The sequence below is a fragment of the Vidua chalybeata genome, chromosome Z, assembly GCF_026979565.1.
Source record: "Vidua chalybeata isolate OUT-0048 chromosome Z, bVidCha1 merged haplotype, whole genome shotgun sequence".
In the NCBI taxonomy this organism is placed as follows: domain Eukaryota; kingdom Metazoa; phylum Chordata; class Aves; order Passeriformes; family Viduidae; genus Vidua; species Vidua chalybeata.
In genome coordinates this window covers 39,022,162-39,036,700 of record NC_071570.1, presented here as the reverse complement: position 1 = coordinate 39,036,700, position 14,539 = coordinate 39,022,162, and positions in this window count along the sequence as shown.

Below are 14,539 nucleotides of genomic sequence, written 5' to 3'. Positions count from 1 at the left end.
GTAAATATTGGGATGGTAAATACTTTATGCTTCATCTTCCTGCCCCAGCCTTTCCATTCAAAAGTGAAGAATCTCTCCACTGAAGTCACGCCAACTGAAACCATCTACTTCAGTTTCAGTTAGTTTATTTCTGGAGTCACAAGCTTCTCTTCAGTCAAACTTTTGATCTCTGTCAAGAAACCCAGCCAAGACTTCATTGTTGTTGGCTTAGTGGGACTTTGTCCTTTTGCTCAGTAAGAATTTTGCAGTTCTCAGAAAACTCTGAAGAAAAGTTGGTGGGTTTATGCATTCCTTTTATTAAAAAAAATGATGTAGTAATGCTCTTGCCTAACACCTCTGAATGTGTTGAGACCATTTAATGAGAAATACGTGTCCTTGTAGCCAATCATTTGCCTTTCATGTTCTCCTTTAAATAGGCAAATTTCTTCTTATCTAAAACTCTCAGAATTTTATTTGTGAAACAGAATTTTTACTATCCTTGCAAGTAATTGCTATTTCCAAATTCACGTCCATCTTTCCTATGTATTATATTTTTACATTAATACCTAAGCCTCACGGGACACCTCACTCAAAACTATTTGCCAGACTTTAGCATTTCAAAAAAGCAGTTTTCAATTCATTCTGGGAAATAGATTTGATATTTGAGCCCTGTGGATTGTGTCAGGTGATCTGACATAACATTTCCTAGAAATTCATGGACTGGACTTGGAGTGGCATGCTCTAATGTTCCTTAGGCTGTCCTGACTAGCCTGCAGTTACCTGCTGCAGAAGTTCTTGCCAGGATCCACTCTCTTGAATAGGATTGCTCTTGGGATGCCATAATAGATACTTAAGAAAGTGCATTAAATCTAGACTCTTGTTAGAGCTGTGCCTAGTTCTAAACCAGCCAATCTCTCTGACAGTGGGAATTGTGGTGGCACCTACATCCTTGGATTCCTTGGTGTCAGCTCCCTGTGTTAAAAATTCATGTGGTTTTAAACAGTCAGAAGTTCAAGTTCAGCTCCTTGCTGAGTGCCTCATACAGCTTAAAATTGGGAGATAAGATGAATCCTTATATTCTTTGCAAACACAATACTAGCCTTGAGTTTCCTGAACTTGGTATTTGTCAGTGTATATGACGATGCCCAACTTCAAGCTGGTATCTCCATACCATAGTCTGGAAATTTTCTCAGCAGTGAAGAGACCTCTACCTAGGCACAGTCCAGACAAGCATTAATCACACATCAGGTTGGTGAGGCTGTACTGCTTTGTGCCAACACTGTAGCTCCTCAGAGATGCAGGTTAAAAGTACCTGTTTTGTGACAGCTAGGCACATACTTTTGCACAGCCTCCTGAAAAACATGGGCTGTGGATGTGAAGAAGTGGTAAGTACATGAGGACTTGGACCTCTAGTAGCCCATATGACCCCCAGAATTATTCTTACAGGACTTTATTAGGCAAGGAGTCAAATTTGTTAAGGACCATATGAATCATGAGAAGAGCAATAGAAGACAAACACGTACTAGATTCTTGTCTCCATCTAGCTTTCTCCAGCCAAGGACTCATTTAATTCCCCTCAGAAGGGTGAACGTAGGACCTTAATTAGAAACTCTCACAAGTATTACAAATGTCATCCTTGAGTGACAAGCTCATGAGGAAATCGTACACAGATACAAGCACAGCCATCCAAGTCAGGATCAGTTCTTTCCCTGAATACCCACGACATTTTCTTTGTGATCTGCCTAGCTGTCAGAATGGTGAGTGGGAAAACTGACATACCTCCTTCCTCTGCACTGCCAGCTCCTGCGATGTTAGCACAGTGTCAACAAACACTGTATCAACTAAAACTTTGTAGATTGTCTCTACTTACAGTGTAACTGAATCAGAGGCTTATCAATGTCTGGAAAGCTTAGTCTACAATCCAAGTATATATATCTTTATTGGGATTTCAATAGGATAGTATCTTGTCTGAGGTTAAACACAGTGCCTTACAGCAAAAAGGGAAGGGGAAGGGAGGAATTAAATATCGTGTATCTAGCACGTGTAGAATGTTGAAAATGTATAAATGTAACAATAAGTGATAATGAGTAAATTATCACCTATTGAGTAATTATGAAAAATAATTACAGAAAAATTAGTTACTCATGGGAAAACCCCTATCCACATAAAACAGGTGAGAATGCCAAGAAGTCCCCTACATTGAATCAGTAAGCTGTGTTTTCTAATAGAATAATAATAAAGTCTGTTTCTTGAATGCCTTCCATAAGCTCTCAACCTACAGCATACTATGTAGATATGGACTATCTTTTTACAGTGTGACTTCTGAACAAAATAAAATTAATGGTTTTTTGATACCAAAGGAATTGACTAGAGGAATGATCTTATCAAAGCAATTAGTCATTATTTTATGAGCTTCTCCTACCCCTAACATAAGTGCCACTCTTTAAAGAAACAGTGACATAATATAAAGTTATATTAATAAGTTAGTATTATAATCACCACTTAATTATAAGGAAGACTAAACTTAAAAACAAAACTAAAGTGTCCACTGAAAAGCAAAACCTTAAGTGTCTTTGCTACCATGTAACAAAAAAGTGTAATTAGCAATAAAATTGGATACTCTCATTTTGACAAATGGAGAGCATGGAACTCCTAGAATGCCTCTCCCACAGGGATGCATGACAAAGGCAGAATCTTTTTAAGTTGTTACACAGGACTTCAAAGATAATTTGGCTAATTATTTAATTTTTTCATATAACAAATTTGAAACTGCTTTTGTCTTCAATTCAGATATATTCTTTGAAAGCAATTTCTTTTGAACTTGTACAAGTCTCCAAGATTCATATGTGCATGGGGTCCTTTCATTTCTACCAATTACCTCAGTAAATGTTCAAGAAGAATAAAGGTTCAGCTCTGAAAATGGCTGGGTACATCTCAGGGACACCTACAGACAAGTGGCATATTTACAGAGACCACAATACAGTCCAAGCATTAAAGAAATGGTGATGCTCTTTTAAAAGTCTGATTTCAAATTCAAAGTTAATGTATATTGCATCTTCACTTTACATCCTCTGCTCAGAGTTTCCTATCGATTTTATTGCAGAGGCACTCTCCTTTTCAGGTGGGTAGTTCAGGATGCTTCACATCACCCCAAGTGCACTATGCATTTAGCCACAATTTCTTTTGATCTTTGGACTTAAGCACGTTTTATGAAATCTGTTAAATACTACTCTCCAAGGTTAGTATTTGGAGGTTCTGATTAGGTATTAGAAATATTTTTTAAACTGAAGGAGAGGTTAGGCATTGGAATAAGTTTCCCAGGCAAGTGATGGAATCACTGTTTTTGGAAGTGTTCAAAAGGCATCTGGATGTGGAACTTTGGGATATGGTTTAGAAGTGATTATGGTAGTGCTATTGGACTTGTTGATCTTGAAGATCTCTTCCAACATGGATGATTCTGTGGTTCTGTGATGCTTGAAAAAGTAAGTATTTTTTTTTCCAAAAATATTTATTTTCAAGCTCAATAAGGGAGTCTGTGAGAGGCTCCTATAAAGGATCCATTTCTTCTTGTGCAAGTCAGTAACTTTCTTACAAACTGACTTAAAGACACTATCCAAGACCTTTTGTGGATGTAGAGACCTGGCAAAACTCCAGCTCTACTTCTCAGAAAACAGAACACTTGTATAAAATGCATGTTGAAAGTTATATGTGTGTATTTGTAGAATGAATAACAATAAGCAACCATTTGTGAGAGAAACTGATCTTGAATCTGCTAAGTAAATGGTGAAAGCCTAAGCTACAGAAGTTTGGCAGGCACTGCTCTCATATGTAACCCTATTTCATCACACCAGAATATAGCTATCATTTCCAGTGCAAACCATAAGCTCTGATTTGCCACTCTGAAAACACAAACACACACAATGACTTTAGAAAACCACATCCCGATTCCTGACCAGTTGTGTATAAATCCTCAACCCTGCTCAGCTGGGTCATAATAAGAAAGTATGCACCAGGGTATGTAAACATGTAGCTGCAGGAGAGGGAAAAACAAGGCAGAGAAAAGGAAAAGGTAATGTAATGCCAAGTAAGATCTGGGAACAGGATTATGCTCCCAGAAGGATTATTAACAGACAACCAATATAGTACAAATTTTGTAGTACTAAGTACTACATATGCCATGAAGGTCTTCAGCAGCTTTTGTGGTCTGCTCAAACATTTTGCCTTGCTTGGAACTTCTCGGTAGCTATGAAATAAAAAGGCCTTTATTGAATTTTGTGCAACAACTGCTGCTCCAAATGGCTGTATTTGGCAAACAGCAAATACAAATAGTAAATATTTTAAAAATGGGAGGTGACCATCACATACATAATTTCAGTTTTCATTTTCTTTCTCCCACATGAAAGGATGATTCACTATGATAGCTGTAAGCCATTTCGACATGTGCAATAATCAGATAGTTTCTGTAATTCTCAGGTGGACAAAGGCAAAAAGCAATTTTATTCTCACCATTTATTGCTATAATTCTATATAGATCTCAAATACAAAGGTAAACGGAGACAGCCTTTTGCGGTATATATCGCTAACATCATTTCATATGAGTATCACAGTTTAGGATACACAGCACAGTTAGCCTAACGTGATTAAAATTAGCAAAATGAATCTCTCACAGGATCTTCAGCTTTATCAGTCTGCCGCTGTTCAATCTGTCAAAAGACTTCACTCCTAAGTACACCCTACCATGTAGCCCAGCAGAAACAAATAAGCAAAGCAAATGTATATACGCAAGCAAAGCGTAGAAGTCTGTTATCACAGAAGCTTGTTACTTTTCCAACTGTAGAACACCAAAAATATGCAGTGAAGCTCATGGTGGATTTTTTTTTCAGAATCAAGGAGAGGAAGATGAGCATAATTTGCATCACAGCTAATCCTTGCAGCCTCTTTCTCACTGCTGGTGTAGGCTTTCTGCTGTTTCTGAAAAATCCACATATTTGCATCTTTATGAATGAAGATGAAAGAAACATTACTGAGATGGTGTCTGAGGAGGAGTGGAATGGAGAATAAGTGTTCTCTACCCACAAAAGAGTACTTAGGAAAGCAATCTGCTGTTGTTCAAAATAGTAGAATTTAACTTGTGATTATAATTGGCAATGGTGCAGTTATACAGAAAGGGTGCTAGCTTGTGGCCTAGATACATCAGAAGAAATGAAATAATAACACTAATTTTGCATATATGCTTGTATAAATACAACATGTTGGGTAGCAGGAACTGAAAAGTGTATATGATTGATTTTGGGTCTCCTTTCCGTTGACTCCATATCTCACCTGCAAGAGTTATGTTGTAAACACACCCAGAAATCCTCTGTGTTTCTACTGCTTCAGTTTATAGCCTGGCATTTACCAGATGTTATGTTGTACTTGCGGTACATTGTGAATCAACCTACTCATTAACTAAAAAAGCTAGTAAGATAAATAAATAATTCTTCAGCAATCAATCATAAAGTGCATGCTTTAGTTTCTCATACAGTATGCCTATTAATTGGTAAAGCTCATCAAATTAAATTAACTGGTGTTTCTGCTCTACAGCAAAAAGTATAAATACTAAGCATCTCAACCAATACCCCAAACAACATTGTATTCCCTCCAAGAAGTCACAATACTTCAAATCATTTGCCAGAAGAATAACTGACACTAAGATGTTACAGTATTCTTTTCATAGTCAAGATTAATACCAGGTTAGTCTTGCCCTACTTTGGTTCAGTATTATTGCAGTCTGCACTGGTGTTCCTCTGCCTAAATATTACAAGATATACACTGATTATAAAGCAGGTGCCACCTTCAATCTTGGAGAGAGTGTTGTCCTACCTTTTTAATGCAGAACATCAGAAAATTATTTGGCTAAAATACTTTTAGTTTGTTTCTCATGTTTTTGGCCCAAGATCAAAGGTAAGTTTTACTGGTCCATCATACTTCCTGTAAATTTTGTTTCTTTGTAGAAACAAAATTTCTACATTTCTATGTGCCAGCTACATTAAAGCAAAATAAATTCTATGAAGAAATTTTGCTGTTCAAAAAATATTGACTCAGTTCTCCTATCAGTATCAACAATTATATGCCATTGATTTGAGAAGAAGTAGACTTATGTTTTGTGTGATTACACAGGTATGGTGCCTCTTCATATTTCTTCAGCAATTTTCACTTAAGACAAATCGCAGACTTTTGCAACCATCATGAGGAATTTCAACACTGAACTCCCACATAATCTGGTCTGATTAGAAAGCCAATGTTGTATTCAGGTGCTGAGATTATTGTCTTCCAGATTTCACCATGCAAGTGTCTCAAGATAATTTCTCCTTTCAATTTTCAACGCGAAGCTTTTTTTTACTGTCTACATTATTAAATACAACTAAAAAAACACTTACGAAATGCCTTCTAAATTTTCATGATGATAAATAGAAGGCTATTATTATTGGCAATTATTTCCTTATGGAACCATAGGTTCAGCTACAGAACAATATTATTTGCTTATTTGCATGACAGACTGTGATGCATGTAAATATAAACAGAAAGATAATCCATTTCTCAACATTATTTCAGAGAATCACAGAATGTTCTGAGTTGGAAGGGACCCACCAGGATGGCTGAGTACAACTCCTGGCTCTGCCAGGACACCTCAAGAATCACACCATGTGCCACACAGTATTGTCCAGGATTGGTGCTTTGACCACTTCCCTGGGGAGCCCATTCCAGTACCCAACCTTTCTCTGGGTGTAGAAGTGTACAACCTCTTTCTATTTTCCAACCTAAACCTCCCTAACACAACTTCATACTGTTCCATCTGGTACTGTCAGTGGTCACCACAGAGCAGAGGTCAGTGCCTGCCCCTCCTCTTCCCCTCACAAAGAAGATGTAATTGCAGTGAGGTCTCCCCTCAGCCTCCTCCAGGCTGAACAGACCAAGTAACCTCAGCCACTCCTCACTCTGCTTCTCCTCCTGACCCTTCACCACCCTTGTTGCCCTCCTTTGGACACTTACAAATCAATGTCTTTTTTATGTTATGGCACCCAAAACTGCCCCCAGCACTTGAGGTGAGGTTGCCCCCAATGCAAAGCAGACCAGGACAATCCCCTCCATTTCCCGGCTGTTGATGCTGTGCCTGATGCCCCCAGGACAGGGTTGGCTTTCCTGGCTGCCAGGGCACTGCTGGCTTATGTTCAATTTGCTGTTGACCAGGAGCCCCAGGTCTGTTTCCACAGTGCTGTTCTTCAGCCTCTTCTTCCCCAGTCTATACACACAACCAGAGTCGCCAGATGCAAGAATCTTTCACTTGCCCTGGTTAAATTTTACATGGTTTGTGATTGCCTTGCCCACTCATTTCCTGAGAATTTCACATGTTTTTCCTTCCTTTGAGGAAGTCAGAAGCTCTTCCCATTTTTGTTTCTTTGGCAAACTTGCTCAATATCCCTTGCAGTCCTGTGTCCAAGTTTGCAAAGATGTTGAAGTGTAACTGTACTGTCACTGTACAGTAACTACAGTAACTGTTACAGTCACTGTAACCCTTTGTGCCCCACCCATGAGCCAGTTGCTCACCCATGACATGATGGTTTTTTTTAGCTGTGAGTTGGAGGATAGCTCCAGGACAATACCATGAGAAACAGTACAGAAAACTTTGCTGAAACCTAGGAAAACTCAACCAGCTAGGTTTGATCAGCTAGGTGAGTTATTTCAAAACACTATTTATTTAGAAGATACTAGCTTGGTGTAGAAGATTTTAAATAATGCCATTTTCTTAGTTTACAGAGTGAAGAAGTGAACGTTGCAAAATATACTAGAATTCATATTAAAATTATATCAAGATTTCCCAAAGTTTGTGTTGTTAGAATAGCTGCCATTCAAAGTATGTGAGATATAAGATGTTCCACTCAAGAAAAATACACAAATCTTCAGCACATTTAAATACAAAACCATAATCATAACCAACAAGTATATTTGTGTTCTAAATGTGTTTTTAGGGCCCTAACTTACAGCACTGAAGTTCATGGAGTTTTTGTCATTCTGGTTATCATGACCAGGATCAGAAGCTGTCACAGATTTTTAGCTTAAATACATAGTTCTGTCGTGATATTTACCTGAAGTTCATTAAATTTTTCAAAATTTTTGGCACAAGTGTCATACCAGTAGGGAAGTTGGGTAATCAGGAAGACACCTAAACTTCCAGAGTGAAAGACTTACTAGTTTTAGTGAGGCAAACTCAAATTTTTATACGGATAAATATGGTTTTTATTTTTCTTACTCAGGAATGATTTCTGCTTTACCCAGTCCCTTTTCAGTCTCCCTGGTAACTGCTGGGAGAATAGAAACCATTGTTATCCTATGGTTGTGTACAGTAGTTCCCATTGTGGGAGGATAGGAAGAAATGGGACTGACCTTCAAGAAAACCAGTAAACAATTACTCTAGAGGAAATTTCAAACTGTTATGTAATGGTGAAGTGCTGCAGATGATGTTACTTCACCCTCACTTTTGAGTTTTCCCTAAATAAGTGATTAACAGAAGAAAACGACTGTACATTGTACCTTCAATTTCTATTTCAGAGATCATATTTTCTTGAATAAAGTGTTATAGTCTTTAAAAACTAAAAGGTCATTTCCGTTTTCAGAATATGGACCTTAGTACTCTAAAAAAATACAAGAAGATTAAATAAACCAATACTTTAGTGTATTTATTTATACTTACTTGAGGTAAGTGTCTTCAAATAGCTGGGTAGTTTGTTTCCCAAAATTTAGGAAGAGCTTATTAAAGGACTTTTAAACATTGCAAGGTTAACAATAAGAAGTGGTCATGGAACGACTGAGGACTATAGCAGAAGTGCAGGCAACATGAATTCACAAATTTAAGTTGTAGTCCAGAGGATAAACAAACAAATGGATGCAAGGAAGATTCTGAATGACAGAACTTTTGGGGGATTTTTATGTTTCAGAAGCATTATCAATGCTCAGACATGAGTGATAATAGGGATGTGAGAGATCAGAACCTTAATTTCTGGGGTATTTATTAGTAAAACCTTATTAGCAACCAGAAAAAACAATCAGGATTAAACAATGGCAAACTTTACTTAACTGGAATAGTCATGTACAAAAAGCAGATATACATGTACATGTACAAAGACCTCTCTTATAAAATGTAGAATTGTCAAGTGAATTGCCCATCACTGCAAGCAAAAATTTACATGTTTTTAATAAATTACTGTGAATTTTACTTTATTTACAGATTACATGAGAAGCTACTTAAAGTCAAGCTGGTTGGCCTTTGAATGGAGGGTTGTCAGGAATATATCTGCTGCAGAGGTTTTTACTTTCTTTGACATCCTACCTTCATTTGCACTTGAAGCAAAACTTCTCATTAAGAAGAGAGTGACACCTTCTCTTCATGATTTCACCATATTGTATCCTGAATAGTAAAAGCACTTCTACCAAAATTCTCCCTGCAGCTTTTGATGCAAGCCACAATCATCTCTATTCTAGTTTTAAAGGAATCTAAGGAGCATTACTTCATTTGCTTACATTATCATGTTTCACCCCAAAGGTGATGCCATTCATGGCCAGTGAACTTATTCTTGCCTAGTTGTAACAGGAAAAAAAGTACCTTCTGGTTTAGATGTGTTTGAGAAAAGTTATAAATGCATCTCTCAACTGCCACAGACAGAAGTTAAATGACTGATAAAAACTCCTGCAATTAAGATTGGGTTGACCTTCTGTTTGAAAATCCACAATGAAGTCTGTAATATTTCAACACTTTAAAATAGCCTGGAGTTTTGTGAATAATACAGTATATATTTTTTAAAATTTCTTTAGTTTTTCTTTTTTCCTGATTTTTCTCTTTTCTTTTCTAAACCAAATATACTGATTTCTGCCTCTACCTACTGAGTTGAAAATAATATTTTCCTGTTTAGAACTTACATCTAGGAGGTAACATTTTTCAAGCTGCTAATGAATGGAACAATTGCACTATGATGAAAAAATCATACTGTGTGTACATTTAGAACAGCTTTTTTGAGCATGCATAGTATTAATTTCATAGCCTCATTTCTCATGACAGTCATTCCATAATTTAATTTCAAGGCCTGTTGCTTCCCATCCCACAATCACATCTGTGTAGATATACTGTGATGGCAGTATATAGCAGAAGGAAAACCTGCCATCTTCATTTCCAGAGTACCTCTCATGCCAAAATTACTTCAAAGCACTGTAAATAATCCAGTCCAGAAAACCAGAAATTTATGTTCTACAGTAAAATACAGTATCTCAAATGGTTATTCTTTGGCTATATATGATGTTATAATTAATATTTTAAATGTGATGATATTATAAAAGTGGTGATAGTTTATGGACAAAATTAATTATCTTGCTTCAGTTAAAAAAACTGTGAGTATACACCAATTCTTCTGTGTTAGAATAATTCAGGAACTGAAATTTTCCTTCCCTCAGCTCATACCCTTCCAGTCTCCTTTTTCCCCATTGACTGCCAGTAACTGTTTTTTCCTCAAAATAGAATTATTGCAAAGATGAACTTGAAAATGCTAGAACAATACTCTCAAAGAAATTAAAGCATCAGTTAAACACCAATAAATTATTTTTAAAATTCATTTAAAGAAGAAATATTTATTTAGAAAAAGATTAATTGCTACAACTTCTGATTCAGGTGTTTTCCAAATAAGGGTTTTCCTTTTGTCTCTTGTTACAAGAAACCACATATTTTCATAAACTATTGTGTTACATCCAACAGTAATAATTCCTTCAAGAACAAACACATCAAAGAATAAAGCAGGTGCTGTCTGTGTTAACAAGGGACACAGGGCAGAGAAGTGAAATCAGTGGTGATGATGACAGGTGTTACTCTGTGTGACCATCACATTTTGGCCACATCTGGGGAGCTAGCTCAGCCATCTCCAAGCCTACTGTGCAAAGCAGAGCAAAAGAAGTGAGCTGGTTGCTTGAAAACTAAAAAACTAATGAAGATGCATTTTTAATTGATTTTCTGATGTATATTGAACCAATATCATGATCTAATTGTACAATAGTGTTGTAGAAACAATTTTTTCAAGAAAGAACATCTCAAAGGAAAAGCATGTGGACATCAGAATGGTGAGGGGAATTAAAACTTTATAAAGTTTGCCAAACTGCGGGCCACCCCGGACCATGTCCTGTAGGGTGACCCGCAGGGTTGGCGACGTTACCGTCCCAGGACCCACGAACCAATCCCCCAGTCAACCAGTCGACGGTGCCCGGATGAAGTAATCTTCCTCACCAGAAACAAACAGGAGCACACTCTGTGTAGAGTTCCAGCTGGGTTTATTTGAAGGTTGAATAGAGGGTCCACAGGGGTAGGATGAAGGTAGGCTGGAAGGGAGGCAGGTGAAGCAGGAGGGAGACAAACCACAGGAGGAGGGATCCAGGGACGGAGTGCAGACTGACAGCAGAAAATAGAGCTGAAACTGAAATCCGACAGCCAAGAATCTGCTGAGAGCCCCGGCTGGCTGTGGGTACAAAGTATATAAACCAGGGGAATGTAGGAGGGGACAGGGTACAACTAACCAATGGGGACAGGGGTAGAAGGAGGAGTTGTGGTGGGGTGATATACATTTAACCAATGGTGTAACATGAGGGGAGTGACTGTAACACAGGAGCCAATGGGGGAACGGGGAGAATAGAACTTTCCGGGCTGTGGGAGTCAGTCCCGGCTGACTGGCAGGTAGCTATTAACATGTGGGGGCAGGGAGCCTTGGGAAATCGACACAGTTAAACCAAAGTATCCTCCCAAGGCATCCCTGGTCTGTTATCCTCAACACTGACTCCCACACCAAACCTTACTTACAAACATGTAATTTTTCTACAAAGACATTAACTACTTTTATACCCAAATTTAGGATTTACATATTAATTAGAACCAAATGTAACTAAGCATTAGTACACCCAAACTTGCTAACTTTGTTCCTGGAATAAAAATACTGAATCTTCCCCAAAAGGAACAGGATTAGCTAAGTTCTCAGGTCAGATACTCAAATTTTTTAAGGTATCTCTTTTGCTGTTTACTGTTATTAGCTTGGTTTTCCACCACCCAAAATCTTCACCGTCGCACTGAATAATGAACAAAAATACATTAACTGTTTCAAAAAGACTTAAGTCCATCTTCCACTACAAGGAAATTAAATACATAAGATTAGTGCAAGGAAAGGGATCACAAAGTAACAGTTAACTAAGATACACAGAATGATCTATAGAATTGCTGATTAAAATGAGCAAAATATGGTTATTGTAAATGTCATGGTAAAAGATATGGAGAAAAATTGTGAAAAAAAATTACTTCACTGCTTTGTCACAAGATTTTTTTCCATGCTCAGGGACAAGAGGAGACAAAGCAAATACCTGAAAGGCGTAGATGCTTGTTGGGCAAAAAAGACTGTGAATGTTGCTGAAGTGAACACAGAAATCACCTTTCCTATACATCTGTAATCCAGTAAAGCAGGATAGGTGCTAGTAATAAAACTTCTAGATATGCAGCAGTTGGGTTAACTGCGTTAATTAAAAATTGAATTAATATTCTATGAGAATTGTGTCTTTTTTTCTTTTTCACTTTGGGTAAAACAACAGCACTAAGAAACTACATAATTCTATAGAAAATATTTTTCCTGATCATCTTCAATGTATATCCTCTTCATTTGTGAAAAGTAAAATAAAAAGTAAGTTAAATATTGCTACTTAGATGAATGCTTCAAAGATCACCATAGGTAAAAAGCCCAACTTTACAAAGAAATAAAATGCCATTAGTCTCAATTTCCTTTTATTGGAAAATGTTAAGTAGCAGAAATAAAAGTCATGCACTTGAAAAACATGAGTTTGCATTCTGGAGGTGACACCTATGCTCTTTGTCTTAGCTAGTATCACAAACGTACAAAGGTTCTGTTATACAGTGGAAGAGCAAAATTGTAACAGCTTGTTGTAACAAAAGCTGCTCATGAAAGCCATGCTAGCCTCTTTAGAGCCTACCTCTATTTCCTTTCAAGTGCACAGGAGATTTTTACTAACAGTATTGGATTTTGGGTCAGGCCCCTTATCATTCCTGAACAACTTATCAACTTGTTCTACAGTTCATGTTCCTTTTGTTTGGTTGGTTGGTTTTTTCCTTTGCTTAATCTGTCTGTTTCATATTTAGAAATCTGATGTCTAAGACTGTGGTTCCAAAAATCCCTTACTTCAGAAACAAAACTCTGAAACATTACTTTTTTCTGGTCTGTGTGTGTCTAGATGTCTTTTGATTTATTCTTTCTCAAATGCAACACTACGGTAAGTAATAAAAATAAAGATAGAAACTGGATGAGAAGCAGAAATTATTGTGAGAACTAGGTAGAGCATTAGAAAAAATGTGGCAAATTTAAATTTTCCAGTGTAGGGAGTGAAGTAATTTTTTAATTTGCTAAACTATTCTAAGCAATTTTCTTAGCCTCTCACAAATTATTAACAAACAAAGGCTTTCAAAATTAACTTTATTATTCAATGTTCCTATTTCCCATTTGCTATATTTCCATGGTTGCAGTCAACATTTCAGATAACCCACTCCTTTTTAGCAGAATCAGGCCTGGAGAGTAAGCACTGAAATAACATGCAGAGGATCAGAGAAAGAAGCATGGAAACCACTGGGGAGGAAGAATTGTGAAGGAATTACTTTGCAACCAGTCCAAACTTATAAAATTGCTCATTTGAGGAGGATTTTTACCTGTTTGTTTTAAAAAGCTCGAAGTTTCCTAGGTGAGAAAGAATTGTGAGACTTTTAATGGCTATCAGTTACATGTCATATGCACCATTATTTTCCTGCAGCCTTTACCATCCAGTTGCCTAAAGTTTATACAATATATTTTTGATACAACTACCTACCTGTGTTTCCAAATATATTCACAGCTTCAGCTTTTGCTGCTGTCTTTACACATGAAAAACAGTTCCACAGATATCCCTCTGATACAAGATCTACAGAATCATTCATGCTGTATGGATTGAGAGATTGCTATGTGATTAAACCCTTCTTTTTGAGTTAGACAAAGACCGTCTAACTCATGACATTTAGAATGCCAAATTTCTGAAATAGATATTCCTCCAAAGTGTCCTAATAAATTGTGCACATTCATTGAGGTACTGGAATACTTCCTCTCTCTTTGTAAAGCTCAACCTTCTTTAAAATCTTACCAGAGTCTTCACTTTTTACAAAACAAGGAAGAAGTTTATTTAAAAGTACTTTCATGTGACTATTCACGAGTGGGAATGTGAACCCGCAGAAGGTGAACCTGCTGCTCCAGGAACAGGGAAGCCAGAGCTGCTCCTGTATCACCATCTAGTGGAGAAGAGCCCTGCTGCCCATTACACAGCTCCCGAGCTCCATGAGAGTGAGAGCAGGTTCCTGACTGAACTTCAATTAATGGATTGCACACTACTTCCTTTATCTAAATCTTTGTGCCCAGAGATCAACTAATTTCCAGGAGGCTGGAATTTACATCTAAGTATGTTCAAAGTGACA